This window comes from Capra hircus, chromosome 17, assembly GCF_001704415.2.
Source record: "Capra hircus breed San Clemente chromosome 17, ASM170441v1, whole genome shotgun sequence".
In the NCBI taxonomy this organism is placed as follows: Eukaryota; Metazoa; Chordata; class Mammalia; order Artiodactyla; family Bovidae; genus Capra; species Capra hircus.
The window spans coordinates 6,409,745-6,431,777 of NC_030824.1; the positions used below are offsets into that span (position 1 = coordinate 6,409,745).

Consider the following 22,033-nt stretch of genomic DNA (forward strand, 5'->3'; position numbering starts at 1 on the left):
TCCAGGCTGAAACAAAAAGCATCAGATCTTAGTTTCTCTGCGTCTCTACCTTACCCTGGTCTCTGGCTGCCTGGCTTCCCCAAGAGCCCAGTCTCATTTCTCCTACTTGTCCTAATCCACAAGAAACCAGAACCTCCCTCTCCCAGCCAGTCTCATTGACTCTAATTAGATGATCTGCCTGCTCCTGAACCAGTCACTGCGGTAGGAGAGGGAGACGGCTATGCTGATCGGCTTAGTCTAGTCAAGACTCGTCTCTGGAGCTGAATGTGGGGTTAACCCTACTCAGACCACACTGGCTGGAGGAGATGTGGGTTCTGCAGAGTGTTGAAGCCAGAGGAAATGGGCAGGGGTCAGAGGATGCTGCAGCTGCATAAACCAATGTCTTAAAAACTTTCTTCAAGAAACAACAGATTTTCCACTAGAAACCTGGTGATATAACCGAATCGAAGGAGCCTCCTTCTCTCCCTCTCTCTCTCTAACTTGTTTCCAGTGCCGTGTTGCCTGAAAATAACAAGGTTGGAGTCAGAGTGATGAATGGGTCAGGATTGACTCGGCACTAATTTTGCCTGGAAGCCATAGCTATTTTGGGCTCCTGCTGAGCCCTGGTTTAGCTTAGCTGGTTAGAGAGCAGGGCTCATGAGGTCAAGGGTATAAAAAGGAACAGAAATATGGGCCTGGAGGCAGAAGTCCTGGGGCCAGATCTTCAAGCAGGTCACTCACCCTGCCCCAGGCTACTGTCTCCCCATCCCCCATGAGGGGTCCTTTCCTCCTGCACCCACCTTCTTCACCAGGCACCCCCTACACATCTCTCAGGTCACAGCCTGATTTCTCACTTCAAAACTGGATTGCAAGTCCCTCCAGGTACTTCGGTAGCCCTGGGTTTCTGGGTTCAAGACGCAGTTCCTCCAGTTTCTCGGTGAATGACTTGGGCCAAGTTTGTCAGCCTCACTGCACCTCAGTTTTGTCATCAGTCAAATGGGGATGATGTGAATAGTGCCTGTCTCATGGAGTTGTTGTGGTAATTACCTGGGGTAGTTTCTGCAAGAGGTTTCCCCGGTGACTCAGTGGTAAAGAATCCACCTAGTCAATGCAGGAAACACAGGTTCGATCCTTGATCCAGGAAGATCCCCTGGAGAAAGAAATGGTAATCACTCCAGTATTCTTGCCTGGAAATCCCCATGGACAGAGGAGCCTGGCGTGCTACAGTCCATGGGGTCAGAGTTGGATACAACTTGGCAACTGAGCAACAATTTTTGTAAGCATTTAACACATGGCCAGCCTCAGTAAACACTAGCTTAAAAGAATGATGGTTCTGAAAATCACACAGGATATCAAGCTAGCAAAATCAGGCTTCTGCTCCCTATCATTGAAAATACACAGAAGCAGAGTTTCATTTCATTCTCTCCTCTACCTCACCATCTAGAAGTGTGCCTGGCTTAAGTCAGATGCTCAATAGACTATGTTGAACAAATGTCCCAGTTCAGTGTGTTCTGGGGAATTCCCCTAGTTCTGTTGAGAGCCCAGAATTGCACAATTAAGTTATCCACAGGTCTCAAGAGAAATGTCAAGTTTGCAAGGCCAGTGTGAAGTGGGGGTGGGAGGCTTCCTTGTGCAACAGTTTGAGCGGTGCTAAAAATTACTTCCCTTCTTTGAAATTCCATTTTCTATTCTCTCCAGTTCCCACCCACCCAGAGCCTCGAAATTCTTGAAGACCCCCACTAATATGCAAATATCTGTGCATAAATTCAGTATCACCCTGGTGTCACTGGCTTTGAAGAATTAATTAGAAGAGCAGCCTGGGGAGGGGAGCAAGACAGTGGGCTGACGGACTTTGTGGAGTCGGGGATGAAGGAATGGAAAAGCTGTCAGAGGCGACCTCCCTGGGTGAGAGGAGAGGCAGCCCAGACCTTAGGTTCTGCCCAGACCTTGACCTGTGGCAACTCTGTATAAACTTGGTTGGCAGCAGTGCTAGCAGTAAATAAACAAAATACCCCAAACAAGACCCCTTCTGTCTGAGTGGCCCATCAAAGACCCGAGGGAGGTCATTTCACTTGGCAGCTTCCCCCGCGGGTGGCCAAGAAGCCAAACATGGCGGCTGCTCTCCTTGAGCCTTCTTGTGCTAGGAGGAGAGAATAAATTCCGCAGGACCTGCGGTGGATGACTTACTTTTCTCTCCCTAAAGACATTCTCAAAGTTGTGTGGTACAGCGTTCTTCGGCCAAAGAAAATACCCTAGGAGTAAGGGTGTGTGTGTGTGTGTGTGTGTGTGTGTGTGTGTGTGTGTGCACGCGTGCGCGCTTAACCTGGTTAAGAAACTTGCTCAGGATCAGGGTAGGCTCAGCAGCTCTGAGCCCATCACTGTGCTTTGTGCTCACAACACACGTGGGGAGGCAGAAGATGAGGCTGACAGTGATAACACAGATGATATGACAATGACAGAGATGATGGCAGCCGCGATGTAGATGATGACGACGATGACGGTGAGGATGGTGACGATGGTGATGGTGATGGGAGAAAAAGTCTACTGAGCCCATGCTGTGTACCCAGCCCTCTTTGAAGTGCTTCCATTTATTTTGCTAATTCATTCCATCCTCACAACCTCCTTGTGAGAAAGGGTCTATAACCGTTGAATCCATCATTGGCTAGTTGTGTCATGCTGGGCAAGGTAGTTCATCTTTCAGAACCTCAGTTTCTGCATCTGTAAAATGGGGAGAAAATAGCATTTCTCTGTAATGTAGTCAATGTAGTTTGACATAAGTGGATAGGAGATAAAAGTGACTCTTATAGCTCCTCATTTTGAAACCACCAGGTGTCATTTTGGGGGACCCTGAAGAACTCTGGTACCACAGTCCTTTATGTCCCAGTGCAGAAAGAATTTGGTGAGAGGCAAAGTGATGGATAAGAAGGGATTTATTAGAATAGGACACTTGTGAGGCTTACAAGCAGGTGGGTAACGGGGTGCCATGCCCCAAGAACTTGCTGGGCTATGGTTTTGTAGTCAAAGGAAAAGCGGGGAGCGGGAGAAGAGCTTTTTTATCTTTCTTGAGTGGACGTCATGCTTCCACCATGGGTTCCTCCTCCAGGTTGAGGAGGTGAGTATCCTTGTCCCTACAACGGCAATCTAATTATTGTTTTTTATGTGTGCAGAGGGGCTTCCCAGGTGGCACAGTGGTAAAGAATCGGCCTGCCAATGCAGGAGGTGCCAGAGACATGGGTTCGATCCCTGGGTTGGGAAGATCCCCTGGAGGAGGAAATGGCAACCCACTCCAGTATTCTCGCCTGGAAAATCCAATGGACAGAGAAACTGGCAGTCTGTAGCCGTGGGGTCGCAAGAGTCAGAATAACTTAGCCACTCAGCGACAGCTAATGTGTGCAGAGAGCCTGTCCTAGCTCACTGGGCTCGCTGGGCAGGAAGCGCGTCTCACGCCGCCGTCGTTTTGCTGTCTGGGGGCACGTCCTGTGTGTCTCATGGTTTTGTCGCTCAGGAAGCTGCTTGGCTTTGCAGTTAAGCAAGCCTGCTTTCCTGAGTAATCATTAACTTACAGGGGTCTCCCGTGTGTTTTTCTACTTACGATCCCCTAGTGAGATTAACTATTTAATCACCTATTTTGTCCCTTTCCTCTCTCTGCATCAATTTGACCCTCCTGCCAACTCTGTGAAGAAGGCGCTACTCTGACGGCCCCAGTGTTACAGTGGGCAACTTCTCCCAGTTAGGAGTGGCTGAGCTGGGGTTCAAAGCCAGGCGTAGACTCTCAGTCCCTTTGGCCTCCAGCAGCTGTCTTAGTTGTTTCCGCAGGGCTGTTTCTGATCCACCAGATTCCTGGGCTTAGGCTGGGCTCGGGGGCCCATAGGAGCCCAGATTGGCTCCAGAACAAGCTGGGCTCAGTCAGCTCCCAGTGAGGTCACAGTTGGGGTGGCCCGGAGCTGCCCACAGGGTGGGGTTCAGACGAAGAGGCTGGAGCTCTTGGGTCCATGGAATGAGTCATCTGGTACCTACACTAGTCTGGATGCCAGAGAAACAAACTGTTCACCTCTCTTCCCTCCCACATGAGGAGGCCACCGAGCTGCAGCGGTGATGCTTCGTGGTTGGAAACTGATGAATCTAGATAGTTTCTCCAGCTCTGCAAATCCATAGCAGAGATTCAGCTCTCCTGAGCCTCACCATCCACTATGGTGGCCACTGAACTGAGCCGTGCTGTTCGTGTGAAATGCACACCAGAGTTTGAAGTCTTCATATTAAAAACCAAAACCAAAACCCAGAATATAAAATATCTCACTGATAAATTATTTTATAGTTATGTTGAAAGGACAATCTTTTAGACATATTGGGTTAAATTAAGTATTCTGTTGAACTAATTTCACCTGTTTCTTTTTACCTTTTTTATTGTGGCTTCTAGAACATTTTAAGTTATGCACACGGCTCACGTTATATTGCTCTGCTCTACAGCTTTGTAGTCAACAGGGGCCACTTAACAGCTTGGTTAAGAGTTTCAGCCCTCAAGTCAAAGAGACCTGAATTCAAACCCCCAATTAGCCCCTGAGCACCTGTGTGACCTTGAGCAAGTCACTGCCCCTCTCTGGGCCTCAGTTTCCTCACGTGTAAAGTTACTAAGAGTCCCTGCCTCATAGGGTTGTTTCGTGGGTAAATGAGAGGTGTTGTGGACAACGGTGAATAAAATGCCTGGTATGAAGTGAGTATTTCATAACTAAGAGCCGTTAACATTGTTCATTTTAGCTGATATCAGCCAACCCCATGGAGCCCAAACCTCTCCAGACCCAAGGACTGTCTTGTTATTTGTGTCTGTGTTTTGTTTCTTGAACAAGCTTCATGATTTTAAGTAATTTTTTCACTAAATTAAAAGTAAGTATTAGAGCAATAATTGTTGATGAAAAATTCTACTTGTCTTGAGAATGAATGGATTCTGACATTGAGTCAATCCAATTCCAAAAAAAAAAAAAAAAGCACAGAGTTGTACCATTTTTTGTGGATTAAAGTATAATTTGGGGGCTTTGGAAATCCTAAGAGAGCCCATGGACCCCTGTAGTGCCCTTGGGGAGCTTTAGGAACTATGGGAGGGAGAGAAGGGCCATAATATCTTTCAGGCTCCTCACCCGTATGGACAGGGGAATAGACGACCAGAGAGTGTAGGCAACCTGTTCAGTGTCGCACAGCAAGCAGGCGGCAGGTCGTCTGGCTCCAGGGTCTGTGCCTGGAGCCGCTCACTTTACTGCAGCAACAGATCCAATCGTCCCAATAATCCTGTCATTATTGCTTTTTAAAGCTGACGAAAGGGGACCAGAGAGGTTAAGTCGCGCGTCTACCGTCACACAGCTGCAAGTGGCAGGAGTGAAATTCAATCCCTGCTACGCTGAGCAGTGTCCTCCCCCAAATTCACCTCCACCTAGAACCTCAGAGCCCCATCTGAAAATGTGTCGTTGGTTAAGATGAGGCCACACGGGATTCAAGCGGGGCCCTAATTCGATGGCTGAAGAGAAAACTGGGCTCCCCTGATGGCTCAGTGGTAAAGAATCTTCCTGCCAGTGCAAGAGACATGGGTTTGATCCCTGATCCAGGAAGATCCCACGCGCCATGGAGCAGCTGAGCCTGTGCCCTGCAATGGTGCCCGTACAGATCTGAGTCTGCGCTCTAGATCTCAGGAGCTGGAGCCAGGGAGCTCACGTGCCTAGAGCCTACCACGCTCAGCAACAAAGAAGCCTCCGCAGTGAGAAGCTCCTGCACCGCAAATGGGGCGTAGTCCCCGCTTGCCCCCACTAGAGAAAAACGCCTACAGCAACGAAGACCCGGCACAGCCAAAAACAAAAAGAAGAATAATAACAATTTTTTGAAAAAAGAAGAAGAAAAAACAGACACACACAGAGAGAATGAATGCATTTGAAGATGGCAACAGAGATTGGAGTATTGCCTCTACCGTAAAAAGAGTGCCAGAGAGGGCCAGCAACCACCAGGAGCTAGGACAGAGGCATGGAATGATTCTTCCTCAGAACCTCCACAAGAAACTAATCCTGCCTCCTGCTGACTCCTTGATTTGGAACGTCTGGTCTCCAGAACTCTGAGAGCCTAAATTCCTATGGTTTTAAGCACCCCCCCACCCTAGTTTTGGCGATTTGTTATAGCCGCCCTAGGAAACAAATGCGCCAGGTATGACATGCTTGCTGCCCCTTTGCCATGAAAGCCCTGGCTTGTTCTGGAGCTGTGGAGATGGGCCCTCCTCCGTGTCCCCAGACCCTCCCACCAGCCCGCGGCAGCGGCCGTTCCTCCAAGTGGCTCCACAGGCTCTGGGCTGTGAGAAAGGCTGGCTGGAGTGCAACCGTGCCATTCCGTCTGCTCCTTGCATCATGAGCTCTTGCAAATGACTGTTTTCACTCGAAAAGAGGCTCGAGAGAGCTCTTCAGCTGCTCAGCAGGAGCCGTGGATGCTCTTGAATTAACACGGAGAGCAGAACCTTCTATGGCTGATGGCCCGGAGGCCCCCCTTTGCCCTGTCCCTTGGTCAGACCTGGGAGGGATTGCAGTGCCTCTCGGTAGCTCCCAAAAGGGCAGTCACAGTTGAGGTCAGGTCAGAGTTGCCTGCATTCAGCACGTCTGCTGAGAAGGGGGTCAAGGGATGCTGAATTAGGCTCCACAGTTTCCAGGGGTCAGCAGCCTTCTGACTCCTATGGTACAGGGACCTGCAGGGGGCCTCTTACCCACCCAGGCAGCCTGTCAATAGCCAGCACATGCGCAGTGGACCTCTGTTCAGTCCAGTCAGAAGGGCAGGAGGCCATTGAGGAGTAACCAGCTCTGTCTCACTTTGTGTGTGTGTGTGTGTGTGTGTGTGTGTGTGTGTGTGTGTGTGTGTGTGTGTGTGTGTGTGTATGGTGGGGACTCTGGGATTCAAACACCCTTGCCTTGCTGGGTGATTTGATGTAAAGTCACCTCTCCTACTGATTTCCACCTTATCTGGGACTATTCTCCCCAAAGCCTATTGAATGTATCTATCCAACCAATATTTATTGAGCTCAGGCTATTTTCTATGGAATTCCCAGGTGAAGCTAGTGGTAAAGAATCTGCCTGCCAATGCAGGAGGTGCAGGACACTTGGGTTTGATCCCTGGGTCTGGAACATGCCCTGGAAGGATCTGAAATGGCAACCCACTCCAGTATTCTTGCCTGGAAAATCCCATGGACAGAGGAACCTGGCGGGCTGCCGTCCATGGAGTCCCTAAGAGCTGGATATGACTGAGCACAGGCAGGACAGCTTGCACTTTACAGCATCATCATTTAACCTTTACACAAATCCTGTCCTGTGTTATTGTCACGGTCCCCATTTACAAATGGTGAAATGAACCCCAGCCACTTGCCTGAGTTCACAGGGTTGGTAAGTGGCCAAGAGGGATCTGGATGCTGGTAGGTCCTGCACCTAAATCCACACTCCTTACCATGTTAATCTTGGTTGACTTTCTGCTTTTCAACCACAGTCCCTCCCCGATGTGTGTAGATATATGTGTCTGGATCTATTGTTAAAGAAAAATCAGAACTGGAGAGTAGCTGAAGTGGAAAAAGCAGATTTTATTCAGGACTGTTGCAATCGGAGAAAAGAGACCTCTGGAGAGAACTAGCTCAACTCCGAATACAGCATGGGCAAGTGGGCGTATACAACTAAGCAATAAGGTTGGCCAGACATAGGGGGATGGTCAGTGGATGGAAAATTACAAAATTACAGAAAGGAAAAGAACTGGGGAAGATTCTGACTGAACCAACCTAACAGGGTTGAAGGCAGTGCTGAAGGCAGGTCAGGTGATCTGACATTACCTGGGGAACGGTGGAGGGTGAGAAACCCAATTAGAGCAGATACGGAGGATGGGAATTCTGCTAAACTGACTTCGCAGGAGCCTCACTAACATTGGTCAATGCAGAGATACCTCCCCTTCATGGGTCACAGGGTGATCACCTCCATGGATCAAATGTGGTCCACTGGAGAAGGAACTAGCAACCCACTCCAGGACTCTCGCATGGAGAACCCCACTGACAGTATGAAAAGGCAGAAAGATATGACAAGGGAAGATGAGCACCCCCTGGATTGGAAGGTGTCCATTGTGCTACTGGGGAAGAGCAGACGGCAACTGCTAGTAGCTCGTGTAAGAATGAAATAGCTGGGCCAAAGCAGAAATGACGTTCAGCTGTGGATGCGTCTGGTGGTAAAAGGAAAGTCCGATGCTGTAAAGAACAATATTGCTTAGGAACCTGGAATGTTTGGTCCATAAATCAAGGTAAATTGGATGGATGTGAGAGTTGGTCCATAAAGAAGACTGAACACGGAAGAACTGATGCTTTTGAACTGTGGTGCTGGAGAAGACTCTTGAGCGTCCCTTGTGCTGCAAGATCAAGCCAGTCAATCCTAAGGGAAATCAAATCAACCCTGAACAGTCATTGGAAGGACTGTTGCTGAAGCTGAAGCTCCAATAGTTTGGCCACCTGATGCGAGAGTCAACTCATTGGAAAAGACCCTGACGCTGGGGAAAGATTGAAGGCAAAAGGAGAAGGGGGTGGTAGAGGAGGAGATGGTTAGATAGCATCACCGTCTCAATGGATATGAATTTGAGCAAACTCCTGGAGATAGCAGAGAAGAGAGGAGCCTGGCGTGCTGCAGTCCATGGAGTCACAAAGAGTCAGACACGAATTAGCGATTAAACAGCAACAAGAGACATCTATGTGAAAAAGGGTTCAGGGGAGCCTGTGCAGAGTTTGGTTAAGGAGGAAATCATTGTCACTATTCCCCATCCCATCCTTAAAGAATATTTAAGGCTGCAAGTGCCTTAAATGGAATGTGATAATTAAGAGAGTGGGCCCTGGCAACAGACATTTCTAGGCTTAAATCCCAGCTCAGCGTGCATGCGTGCTCTGTTGCTCAGTAATGTCCTACTCCTGGCAATCCCATGGACTGTAGCCCGCCAGGCTCCTCTGTCCGTGGGATTCTCCAGGCAAGAATACTGGAGTGGGCAGCCATTCCCTTCTCCAGGGGATCTTCCCAACCCAAGGATCGAACCCGGGTCTCCTGCATTGCAGGCGGACTCTTTACTGACTGAGCCGCCAGGAAGCCCATTAAGTCCTAGCTCTACCACACGCTAGCTGAGTGCTTCAGTCTCCTTACATGGAAAATGGAGACAGTCGTGGACCTCGATCTGTGGCCTGGGTGAGGTGATGTGGGAACAGCCTGGCACGTGGTGCAAAACCGCACGGTGGCCAGAGTCTGAATGCCGGGCAGTGTCCTCCAAGCCACGGAAGCCGGTGGCCATCGGTATCAGTTGTGCCGCCGTGGTTTGCTCATCCCACAAAACGCCTTTGAGCCTCTCAAACGTTGCCTGCCAGGCACTGGGGAAAGAGCCAGGGCTGCAGCGGTGCGGGAGACAGCGTCAGCACTCGTTTTAGGTGGGTGTTGAAAGGCGGAGAGTTCCTGAGCTGAGCTTGTGTGTGTGTGCCAGTGGTTCTCAAGTGGGGGCGATTTTGCCCTGCAGGAGACATTTGGCAAACTCCGGAAGCTGGTGATGGACAGGGAAGCCTGGCGTGCTGCAGTCCGTGGGGTCACAAAGACACGACTGAGCGACTGAGCTGAACTGGAGATGTTTTTGATCATCTCAACTGGAAGGATGCTGGTAGGCAGAAGCCAAGGATGCTTCTGAGCACTCTGCGATGTACAGAGCAGCCCCCCTCAACAACAAATCACCCAGTCCCAAATGTCAGTGGGGCTGAGGTTGAGAAATGCCGGGCGCATGCACAAGTGAGTTCAGTGAGCCCTTTTATCACCTCTGCACAGAGACCCAGGGCTCCCTGAGACTGGGAGGAAATGCAGGCCTAGAGCATCTTCCTTCAGCCTGCCCTCTCCCATCAGCTGCTTCCAGCCAGATCATCAGGCCTTCCCACATTTAATAGACTCCAGGCCTCTGAGGCAAATGTAAAAACAAAACCCTGTGCAAATGTGTTTTTATGTAAACACAGCAGGGGGTGGCGACTGCCTGCAGAGAAAGTACCCTGCGGCTGGTACTTCTCAGAGCAAAAATAACCCCGAATGTTCTTGTTCTCGAGCAGGCAATGGGATGAGGGTCATGTGGGAGCCCAGGTGCTCATGGGAGCTGTCCCTGCCCTGGCTGAGCTATCCCTTCCCACCAGGTGAGCATCCCAGAGGCCCAGGATGAGAAGTGAGCAGGTGTTGATTCTCTGGGAAGCATCTCTTCCCTTCGGAGCTCAACCGGCATTGCAGGAAAAAGCACAGTGGGGTTTTTTTTTTGTTTTTTTTTTTTAAATGTCTCTGATTGAGTATCATTTGCCTACAGTTAACTTCACCCATTGTAGTTTATATCTCTGGGACTTTTTAACAAATGCATTCAAGGACTTCTCTGGAGATCCAGGGGTTAAGACTCGGTGCTTCTTCTGCAGAAGGCCAGGGTTCGATACCTGGTCGGGGAACTAAGGTCTCATATGCCTCTTGGGGAGACAAATAAATAAATAAATAAACCAACCAACCAAACAAACAAAAAACATAGAAATGCATTCCATCATGCAGCCACCAGCAGAGTCAAGATATACAAGCTTCTGTTACCCTCAAAAATTCCTCTGTGCCCATTTGCCGTCATTTTCTTCCCTGATTCTAGCCCTTGGCCTCCACCAATCTGTTTTCCCTTGGCCTTTTCTAGAATGTCATGTATATGAACCATACATCTTTTTGAGTCTGGCTTCTTACTCTCAGCATAATGTCTGGGAGGGTCATCAGTACTGTCCCAAATGTCTATCAGTAGTTTGTCCTTTTTTATGACTGAGTAATACTCCTTTGTATAAATGTGCCAGACTGGAGTTGGAGGAGAATCCTGGGCTCCTGTGGATCAGAACAATGTTGTTTTGAGATGAGGAAGGAGACATTTTTACCCCCAGAGATGATGCATTTGTGAAGTTTGTGCAGGATAAACCCTCCCCATGGATAGATCTGCTAATTCAGGCAGATCTGTATGGCAGACCTTGGTTTGGCAGGGGGTTGGCACTCAGCGACTGTTTGTTGAATGACTGCGTGAATGAATGAGTGCATTGTAGTCTGAATGGCCAGGGGAGAGGGTTGGGGGAACACTAAGTGGAGCCAGAGAAAATTGAAGTCAGTTTTTGTTTTTGTGTTTGTCAAAGGAGAAACTGAAGGTGCAGAGAGGGTAAGCCACTTGCCCTGGCCCACACAGTTATAGAATGAGCTTGGAAGATGGAGCTGGAAGACGAAGGGAAGGGAGATACCAAGCCTGTGTCTCCACCAGTGCCCCACACTGGGCTAGGAATTTCAGTCATGAGTCTCCTTCAACTTTTACAACCACCCCAAATCAGCGACATACTTTGCAGAGAGCCCAGTACGAAACGAAAATGTCCCTTGTTCAAAAATTATTAAGAAATTCAAGACAGTGACAGCAGACAGCTAAAACCTAGTGCAGAGCCCCGCAGGACCACACAGGTCACCTGCCCTTGAAGACGACCCCGCAAAAATTTCATTTATAGATGAGGAAACTCCAGCTCGGAGAGGCTGTACATCTCACCCAGGGCACCCAGCCTGCCTACAAGGATGTCCAGATTCAAGCCCACAGACCCTAGTGGTTACCTAGTCCACCCCTTTCTTCCCTGGATTGGCCTTGCTGGTGGGCCCCATGAGGTGAGCATCCGAGTACCCCGACCTCCTGTCTAGCACTCGGGGCAGGGAGGAGGGGAGCTTCCCTACCCCAAGACCCTGGCTGCTGCAGCCTCCAGCATCAAACTGCCTCCCTCTTCCTCTTGTAATGAGGGAGGTCTGTAATGAGACAGACCTTTCTCTCTCCCACCCTGGCAGATTTATTCCTGGGGGTGTGTGGGTGGATGTGTGTTTGTGTGTTGGGGGGGGAGTGTTCTAAATTTAAAGACATCATGACAGCAGCGACCTATTAATGTTGGGGCTGGTGGGGTGGGAGGGGAGGCTGTGCTGTAGAAGAACCAGAAATAAGCTGGGAGATAAGATGCCGCCTCCAGTTCCAGCTTCTGCCCCCAGTCCCACCCTGCCTGGCTCTGTGCCTGCCAGCCCTCTGGAATGGGGTAATAATAGTTGGACACGCCTGTTGGCACCAGATGCCTGTGAGAGACCTTGAGAAGTGGCATGTTTCTGCCCATTTTACACATCAGGAAAAGAGATGTGTAAAGAGGGCTTGGAGAGGGGACGTGCCCTCCCCAGGACAGAGCAGAATTACTAACATAGTGCAGAACCCACATGCCTGCCACCATGCCATAGCTGCCTGGGTGGGGTCAAAAATGAAGCTAGCAGTCATTGTGACTGTGTTGGGCTTCCCTTGTGGCTCAGCTGGTAAAGAATCTGCCTGCAATGCAGGAGACCTGGGTTCGGTCCACCCGTACGTGCGCCAGACTCCCAGCTAAGCACTTTGCATGCATTATGTGAACTAACCCCCTAAACAACTTCAGCAGTGGGTACCATCATCCTCATCCCATTTTATGAGTGCGGAACCCGCAGCTTAGAAAAGATAAGTGGCTTCCTCACCTTCTCAGTGCTAGTAAGTGATGAAGCCAAGATTCCAGCCCAAGTCATGTGTGTGTGTGTGTGTGTGTGTGTGTGTGTGTGAGAGAGAGAGAGACTGATTCTTTGTGATGCCATGGACTGCAACCAGCCAGGCCCCTCTGTCCATGGGATTTTCCGACATCAAAGCACGCGCATTCTCCATCTCTTTCTCTGAACCCAACTGACTGTGGAAAAAGAAAATACAGATAAACAAAATGAAGAAAACAAACCAAAACCACTCCTCCACCTACCCTGCGAGAGGTAACGTCTTTATGTACATTGGTGAGTTTCCATCCAGCTGCTTTTCCTCTGCCGAAGGGGAGGTTCTTGCTCCGGGCACATGACCCTTGGTAGTCTATAATTGCCAAGCAATTAAGGGATGACAGGAAATATATAATTCATGGGCACATCTTTCATCCTGGTTGCTGGAAGGCAGCGAGGCATGGCCGTCTCCCAGGGAGAGTTTCAACCTTGACACGGGAGGAGACAGGATCTCAGGGGCTTAGAAAAGAATTTCGGAATCAGAGAACCTGCCAACGTTGAAACTGACCCTGGAATCCCAGCACAGAATGCTGGAGGTCAGGGATCCTAGCATGGGGCCTTCTCACAGAGTCTTATGAAAGAGCACCAGGATAAAATCTAGAATTAAGCTTTAGAAGCAGAGACGACAACTTTGTGAAGCTGGAGTCAGATGGGTCTAAGGGCGGTATTCTGATCCACACCTCTCTTTACTCCCACGGCCAAAATCTAGAACACTCTCTAGAGACATTCTCCATTGTCATAACTTGGGGGGCGGGGTGGAGCTGTTGGGGGGACAATGCTGGCATCTAACGGGCGGAGGCCAGAGACACCTACCCCTACAATACACAGGATGGCCTCCACACCCCTGCCAGCAAGGAACTGTCCAGTATCCACAATGTCGGTGGTGCTGAGCTTGAGAAACTCTGGCCTAGACTTTTGAAGACATGTGCTGGTTTATGCTCTTGACCATCCCAGGGGTTAAGAAACTATCTTTGGGCCAAATGGGAAGCTTCCGTTTCCCATTTGCAACACTGAACCCGTTTCTTGGGTAAGTCACCGAGCGCCCTCTGAGCTCACTTGCGAAGTGGATTGAAGGATGCCTGCCCTGTGCAGGCATGGGGATGGACCGACAGGGATGGGCACGCATGTGTACATGCTGCGGGGGGGGAGGGGGGCATGGGGAATGCCCGTGTTCACGCATGTGCATCTGTGTTGGCACTTGCACACGTATGGTCATGTGCCACCTTCTCAGAGGCGAGGAGAAGACTTCAAGAGGCTGAAGCATTGGTCAGTTTCAGGCAGCGGTTGTCTGCGTGGGACGCCAGAACTCCTTGGGCCACTGAAGGATGTGGTGAAGATACCCCAGGGGCCTTGGGACCCCTGGGCCTTCTAGAAGGCGCTCCCTTCCCTCATTCCCAGCTGAGGAGCCTCAAGAAGCATTGCCAGGTGACTGAGCAGGCTCCCTGGAGAAAGGCCCTTGGACCGTGAGGACTTCCGAATCAAGCCACTCTCCCTGCCGAGGGCAGAGGTGGGCGCTGCTGCAGGAAGTTATGATTGACATGCCAGAGGGGGGCGGGCCCGGGTTAGAGTCTCACGCTGCTGCTCCCCAGTTCTGCCTTCCGGAGAGTGGGCTGAGCCTCCCCACCTCGACTGCCTCATCTGTAAAGTGAGAATAAACCAACCTGCCGAGCAGAGCCCCTGGGGAGAGTCAAAGACGCGGTTTAGATGGAGGGGCCTGGAATATAGTAGGTGTGCAATAAATAGTAGTCTATCCACTTTCTTTCCTTCCCAGCGAAGGTGCCAAGGCTTCAGGTCTGGATCTGGGACTGGATGACTGTGGGGAGTCCCTCCGCTTTCCCCTCTGAGCCTCAGTTTCCCCATCTGTCAGTAAGGAAGCCAGCCTGGGGCTTGTGAAGGGTCCTCCCTCCAGCTCTGATGGGCTCTGAGCCCACCTAGTAGACCTGCTCTGAGCCAGCTGCCAGGGCCTGGTGGCCCCTCCAAGGGCACTGAGTGCCCCATGGTGGAAGAGAACTTGAACCCACACAGGTGGGCCATGGGCAGAGACCCCTCCCTCCAACACACACACACACACACACACACGCACATCTGCGCACTGGCTTAGACAGAAAAACCAGGCTTGCTTGATTGGAGGGTGGGGACAGTGTTTCTTGCTGGGGAAATCCCTGGCGGAAAATTCCTCTCTGAGAAGAGCAGCTACTGGGAGCCGTCATTGTTTCTAAAGTAGAGCTTAAACCTCCGCTGCCAGCATGGAGCCTGCAAGCCGCGAGTCGCTAGTCATGGCCGGGCAGGGGGTGATGGGGGCTGGCAGGGAGCGGCGTGGGCACACGGGGAAGAAACCTGGAGCCAGCACAGCCCTGGCCTCGCCGTGTGACCCTGGGCCACCCTTTCAGCCTCCCTGAGCCGCAGAGACGTGGCCATACCCCGCTGGGGCAGGGAGGGTCCTTTGGGCACTCCTTCAGCCCCAACCCCATGTTGGAAACCAGAGGAAACAGGGATGGGTTGCTCTGCAGTTCGGAACCAGTCCTGAGCAGAATCCACGGCCGCTGCAGGATGGAAGCCCGCTGCCCAGCCCCTGCTCTCTCCACACTGACCCCGCCCCAGTGCAGGTCCCTGGGGTGTTCAGGGTCCCTTCCCACCTCTGTCTGGAAGAGCCTTGCCCCAGATCGTCTATGGCTGCCTCCTTCTCATTTTTCAGGTCTCAGCTCAAACGCTTTCTACTCTGTAGGGTCTTCTGCAACCACTCTACCCAGAGAAGCTCTCCCGAACTAATTCTCCTTCAAATGATTTTTATGGACCTACAGGGAGAAATGCAGTTTGCCTTAGGAGCCAGTACGCACACACACACAGAAACTAAAGCAAAAATTCACACAATCCTGCTCCTTACTGCACCTGAGTGGTGGTAATTCACTCAGTTCACCCCCTTCCATCCCATCCCACCCCTCCCCTCCCTCCTTCCCCGCAGTTCTCTGCCACCCCCTGGAGGTCGGCCCCTCTGGGTAAACATTCTGCCCAGAACGGGCAGAGCCATCTATTTTCTCCCCCAGACAATTAGCAGCCTATTAAGGACCTCTATGCAAATACGCACTAATTGACCCACCACACAGCAGCTCCTGGAGGGAGAAGGATGACTCCAGATGGCTTGATGATAGGGATTTGGGGCCTTTCTTTCAAAGTCCCTCTTGGTGAAGAAAGTGATCTGGGCTCAGAGGAGAGCTGCCAGCCGCCTGACAGGGAAGCCCAGTGGACTGGGTGACCCTTCGTCAAACCACTGGAAAAGGGGAACTGTCATTTCTCATATATATATATGTATTACTTGTCTGTTTATTTACTGACCGTGCTGGGCTCAGTAGTTGTGGCGCCTGGGCTTAGCCATCCTGTGGCATGTGGCATCCTCCAGATCAGGGAACAAACCTGAGTCTTGCAATGGCAGAGGGTTCTTTGCCACTGAGCCACCAGGGGCGCCCAGAACCGTCATTTCATCATGGCCTTTATCTCCCCGCCACACCCTTGTCCCTTCCTGCAACTCTTTCCCTTCTCCCCACCTCAGAGTTTAGATGGTTCGCTGATAGCTACTCCAATGGGTCCATGCCTTTTCAAGCATGTGATTACCTCCCCTTAAAAAAAAAAATTGACTTTGCTTTTTAGAGAAGTTTTACTCTCACAGCCAAATTGGGCAGAAAGTTGGGAGCTTTCCCATGTATCTCCTGCCCCCCGCCTCAGATGGCCTCCCGCACCATCGACATCCCCCAGAAGAGGGGGACCTTGGTTATAACTGATTAACCTGCGTTGACACATTGTTTTTTCCCAAAGTCAATAGTTTGCCTTAGGGTTCATTACTGGTGTTGTACACTCCGTAGATTTTGGCAAATTGTAATGTGTATCTACCAATGTAGTGGGCTTCCCTGGTGGCTCAGATGGTAAAGAATCTGCCAGCAATGCAGGACACCCGAGCTTGATCCCTGGGTTGGGAAGATTCCCTGGAGAAGGGCATGGCAACCACTCCAGTATTCCTGCTTGGAGAATCCCAGGGACAGAGGAGCCTGGCGGGCTATAGTCCATGGGATCGCAAAAGAGTCGGACGTGGCTGAGCGACTAACATTTACTTACTTACACGTACCACTGTAGCATCATACAGAAGAGAGTCCTCACCCTAAAAATCGTCAGGTCCCCTATGCATCCATCCCCTCCTAACCCCTGGCGACCGCTGATCTTTTTGCTGTCTCCGCAGTTCTGCTTTTCCGGAATGTCGTATATTGATGGTTGGAATCGCACAGTGTGTAGCCGTTTCAGACTGGCTTCTTCCACTTAGGAACATACATTGAAGTTTCCTTCATGTCTTTTCATGGCTTGATAGCTCATTTCCTTTTAACACTGAGTATTATTCCATTGTCTGGATGTACCACAGTTTATTTATCATTCACCTACTGAAGCACCTCTTGGTTGCTTGCAGGGTTTGTCAGTTGCGAGCAGTGCTGCTTACTATAAGCCTCCCTGTGCAGGCTTCTGTGTGGGCATCAGTTCTGGACTCCTTTGGGTAAGTACCAAGGAGCATGATTGCTGGAGCGTCTGGCTAGACGGTGTCTAGTTTTTGTGTAGTGTATCTTTGAAGACTAACTGTAACTAACTCTTACCGAGTCCCCTTGGTTAAGAGTGCATGTTCTGAGGCCAGATAGCCTTTGTTTGAGCCCTGCTCCACCATTCCTTAGCTGTGTGACCTTGCATAGGTGACTTAACCTCTCTGAACCTCAGCTGTCTCATCCGCAAAATGAGGCTAACACATGAGATCTTTCATATGGGATTGTTGGAAGGATCAAACAAGCCGATACATAGAACAGTGCCTTGCGCATGCGTGCGTGCCTGTGTGAGAAGTCGCTCCAGGCAAGTCCGACTCTGTGACGTAGGAGGCGCTCAGTGAGTATTAGCTCATGCGGTTACTGGAGCGCTATGCCTTCTATTTATTTATTTATTTTCGGCTGTGCTGGGTCTTCGATGCTGCATGCAGGCTTTCTCTAGTTGTGGCGAGCGGGGAGAGGAGGGGCTACTCTCTAGTTGCAGAGTGCGGGCTTCTCGTTGCAGTGGCTTCTTTTGTTGCGGAGCACAGGCTCTACGGCACACAGGCTTCCGAAGTTTCGGCTCTCAGGGTCTAGAGGGCCGGCTCGGTAGTTGTGGCTCACAGGCTTAGCTGCATCGCGGCATGTGGGATCTTCCTGGAGCAGGATCAAACCGGCGTCCCCTGCATTTCAAGGCAGATTCTCAACTACTGACCCACTGGGGAAGCCTTGCTATGTCTTTTAAACACATTAGCTTCTTTCACCCTTATACTTTCCTAACAAGGCAGAGGGGATCGTTCCTATTTTACAGATGAGGAAACTGAGTCTCACACCACTTGTTGAGATCACGCAGCCACCCCGTGGCTGAGGCAGGTTCAAGCCAGAAACATCTGACAACTAGATCTTACCCCAGATCTAACACCATTCCTCACATTTCTCACTGTGGCTCAGCCCGATTCCCTGTCACAAGCGACGATGGCCGTAAAGTTTGCCTGTGGAGCAAGAGATGCCGGAGTCATTAGCTGGGGAAACAAAATTTTAATATTTATTCATAATGGGCACCATATGTTCCCTCTGATTTTTTTATTTAATTACATCATGGCAGATGGCTGGGTGTTAAAGGCCATTAAGCTAATGGCACTTTGCCTTCTCATTTATTTTCTCGAGTTTTGGGAAAGATGAATGAAAGGAGACGTCGATGGTGAGCTGTGAGCTCTGGGCAGTGGTGGGTGAGTCTCTGTCCTGGAAACCGAGGGAGTGGAGAGTCGGGGTTCTGGAGACTCTTCCTGGGAGGGGTGAGGATGCAAGAGACAGCACAAGCTGTGTACACATGCTCAAATATGTGGAATCTTGGATGAAAGCAATCTCGTGATTTTGGACCCAGGAAGTAAATCTGTGTATACAGAGTGCCCATTGCAGCTTCACACAGTGGCCAGAAATCGGAGAAAAGGTATGCACGCCCATCGTGGGCACTGTGGGCTCCTTACACTCTAGCACACCCGTGAGAGAGGGGAGTGTGTCCCTGAGGCAGGGTCCACACACCAGATGAGGGTGCAAAATTCTTCCCCAGGGTTAGTTGGGTGAATGAAATTCTCCATTCCTGAAGACTGTGAGTGAAAGCTACAGGACTGGGATTTATAATGGTTATTTCTCAGACTATTTCATTACCTCTTTCACCGGCCAAGTGAGTGGTCCAGGAGCAGGAAGGATGAGAGGAACTTAGATTAAAGGAGTCTGGGGGTCCACCTAGCTGGAGAAGAAGCGTCTGAGGGATGTCTCCAAACTCACGAAGGATCCTTCCTTTGAGGCTGGAATTCAACTGAGAGGTGCAAAGTGTGAGAAAGAGGGCTGGCGCTCCTGGTGGTTTGCTGTGTGCGTGCCGTCACCTCATGACATTAAGACTAAGTTCTGCCCTTGAATTCATGCCCCACTTCTTGCTAGCTGAATGCATGGACAAGCTACTTAATCTCTGTGAGCCTTAGCTTGCCCATCTGTAAGATGGGTGTAGTCGTGCCCACACTTCACATTCATGAGAGGTCATGTATTGCTTTCTAAGAATCTGGGTGAAGATCTACATTCAGGAGGTTTAGCATAGCACTACTTATGTACAGGGAAGAAAAATGAAATATTTTACACATCTAACGATAAGGAAAAGATTGGACAAGCCAGGGTATATTCCAAGTAAAGGATACCATGGGTAAGTAGTTTATTTAGGTGAAGAGCACGCTAGTCCTTTTCCTTCCCTGGTGAAAGTTGCTCAGTCATGTCTGACTCTTTTCGACCCCATGGACTATACAGTCTGTGAAATTCTCCAGGCCGGAACACTGGATGGGTAGCCTTTCCCTTCATCCAGGGGATAGTCCCAACCCAGGGATCAAACCCAGGTCTCCGGCGTTGCAGGCGGATTCTTTACCAGCTGAGCCACACCCTGAGTGGGGAAGAAAAACAGGGAAGGGAAAACACCAAGGCAAGGTGGTGCATCAGTCAGCTACCACTGAGGGCACCTGAGGCTGGGGAAGCTCAGGGAGCCTGTGCAAAGACAGCCTGACTTATTCCATCAGTGGGGCGAGGAGCTGAGCATTTACACACCGACTCCCATCCGTCATCGACTGAGTCTGCTTCCAAATGGCACTTGGCAGTCAATTCTATAGGTAGGGCCCAGACCTCCTCTATTACAGATTTACCAGACTGGCAGAAACAAAAAGGGTGACAGCATTAAGTGTTGATGGGATTTGTAGCCGCAGGCATGCGCATCGTACATTACTGGGGAAGGTGGTGCGAGGGGATTGTCACTACAGCCGTTTTAGAGAACAGATCATCATTTCCTGGGATAGTCATAAGATGCTGTCACAGGAGGACCCAGGAGTTGTACTTCTAAATATATACACACCCTGCGTTATCAAAGATAACAAAGAAACAAAGATAATAGTGTTTGCAGCGACTAGGGAGGGCATACCGTTCTGCCCAAGCCATATGAGCTGAGACTTGGTGATGAGGAAGCCCTGGGAAGGAAGGTGAGATCCTTGTAACAGGGCAGTGACAGGCAAAACCACACATATTCTCTGTAAGTCATAATAAGAGGTAACACTGACACCTGTATATATTAGTTCAGCTCAATATTTAGTCCTTACACCAGCGCTATGAGATAAGCCCTGCTATTCCCCCCTTTTTATAGACAGGGAAACTGAGGCATACAGGGGTAAATAACCACTCAAACCGTTCTAGGGAGGATCAAGTGGTGCAATGGAAATAAGATGCTCAACACAGGGCCTATGTATTTCAGTTCAGTTCAGTTCAGTCGCTCAGTCATGTTCGACGCTTTGCGACCCCATGGACTGCAGCACACCAGGCCTCTCTGTCCATCACCAACTCCTGGAGTTTACTCAAACTCACGTCCATTGAGTCAGTGATGCCATCTAACCATCTCATCCTCTGTCGTCCCCTTCTCCTCCTGCCTTCAATCTTTTCCAGCATCAGGGTCTTTTTCAGTGAGGCAGCTATTCGCATCAGGTGGCCAAAGTATTGGAGTTTCAGCTTCAACATTAGTCCTTCCAATGAATATTCAGGACTCCTTTAGGATGGACTGGCTGTATCTCCTTGCAGTCCAAGGGACTCTCAAGAGTCTTCTCCAACACCACAGTTCAAAAGCATCAATTCTTCTGCACTCAGCTTTCTTCATAGTCCAACTCTCACATCCATACATGACCACTGGAAACACCATAGCCTTGACTAGACAGACCTTTGTTGCCAAAGTAATGTCTCTGCTCTTTAATATGCTGTCTAGATTGGTCATAACTTTCCTTCAAAGGAGTAAGCGTCTTTTAATTTCATGGCTGCAGTCACCATCTGCAGTGATTTTGGAGCCCAAAATTATAAAGTCTCTCACTGTTTCCACTGTTTCCCCATCTATTTCCCATGAAGTGATGGGACCAGATGCCGTGATCTTAGTTTTCTGAATGTTGAGCTGTAAGTCAACTTTTCCACTCTCCTCTTTCACTTTCATCAAGAGGCTCTATAGTTCTTCTTCGATTTCTGCCATAAGGTGGTGCCGTCTGCATACCTGAGATTAATGATATTTCTCCTGGCAATCTTGATTCCAGCTTGTGTTTCTTTCAGCTCAGCGTTTCTCGTGATGTACTCTGCATAGAAGTTAAATAAGCGGGGTGACAATATACAGCCTTGATGTACTCCTTTTCCTATTTGGAACCAGTCTGTTGTTCCATGTCCAGGTCTAACTGTTGCTTCCTGACCTGCATACAGATTTCTCAAGAAGCACGTCAGGTGGTCTGGTATTCCCATCTCTTTCAGAATTTTCTGCAGTTTGTTGTGGTCCACACAGTCAAAGCCTTTGGCATAGTCAATAAAGCAGAAGTATATGTTTTTTTGGAACTCTCTTGTTTTTTCAATGATCCAGTGGATATTGGCAATTTGATCTCTGGTTCCTCTGCCTTTTCTAAAACCAGCTTGAACATTTGGAAGTTCACGATTCACGTATTGCTGAAGCTTGGGTTGGAGAATTTTGAGCATCATTTTACTAACATGTAAGATGAGTGCAATTGTGCAGTAGTTTGAGCATCCTTTGGCATTGCCTTTCTTAGGGATTGGAATGAAAACTGACCTTTTCCAGTCCTGTGGCCACTGCTGAGTTTTCCTGGCTGGCATATTGAGTTTTTTTTGCTGGCATATTGAGTGCAACACTTTCACAGCATCATCTTTTAGGATTTGAAATAGCTCATTCAACTGGAATTTCTGTGTATTTGGTATTAGCAAATGCCAGTGGTTTCTGATATTGTTACTATTTAGCCAAGACCAAAAGGTAACCACTGACCTGGGCTCCCAGTTTCTTGGAGGTCCCCAGGTGGATCTCCTACCCAGAAC

At 49.8% G+C, this 22,033-nt stretch overlaps 1 protein-coding gene across 2 annotated transcripts in view; it reads left to right on the forward strand.

Annotated features, from left to right (window-relative positions):
* WSCD2 (WSC domain containing 2) overlaps nt 1–22,033 on the forward strand; it is a 117,102-nt gene that overhangs the window by 31,930 nt on the left and 63,139 nt on the right. The window contains exon 2 of one of the 2 annotated variants that reach the window (XM_018061077.1): nt 17,056–17,139. The exons of the other annotated variant lie outside the window; for it this stretch is intronic. The gene's annotated coding sequence lies outside the window, so the exon portion shown is untranslated. The remainder of the gene's footprint in view (nt 1–17,055; nt 17,140–22,033) is intronic. 2 annotated transcript variants of the gene reach the window in all.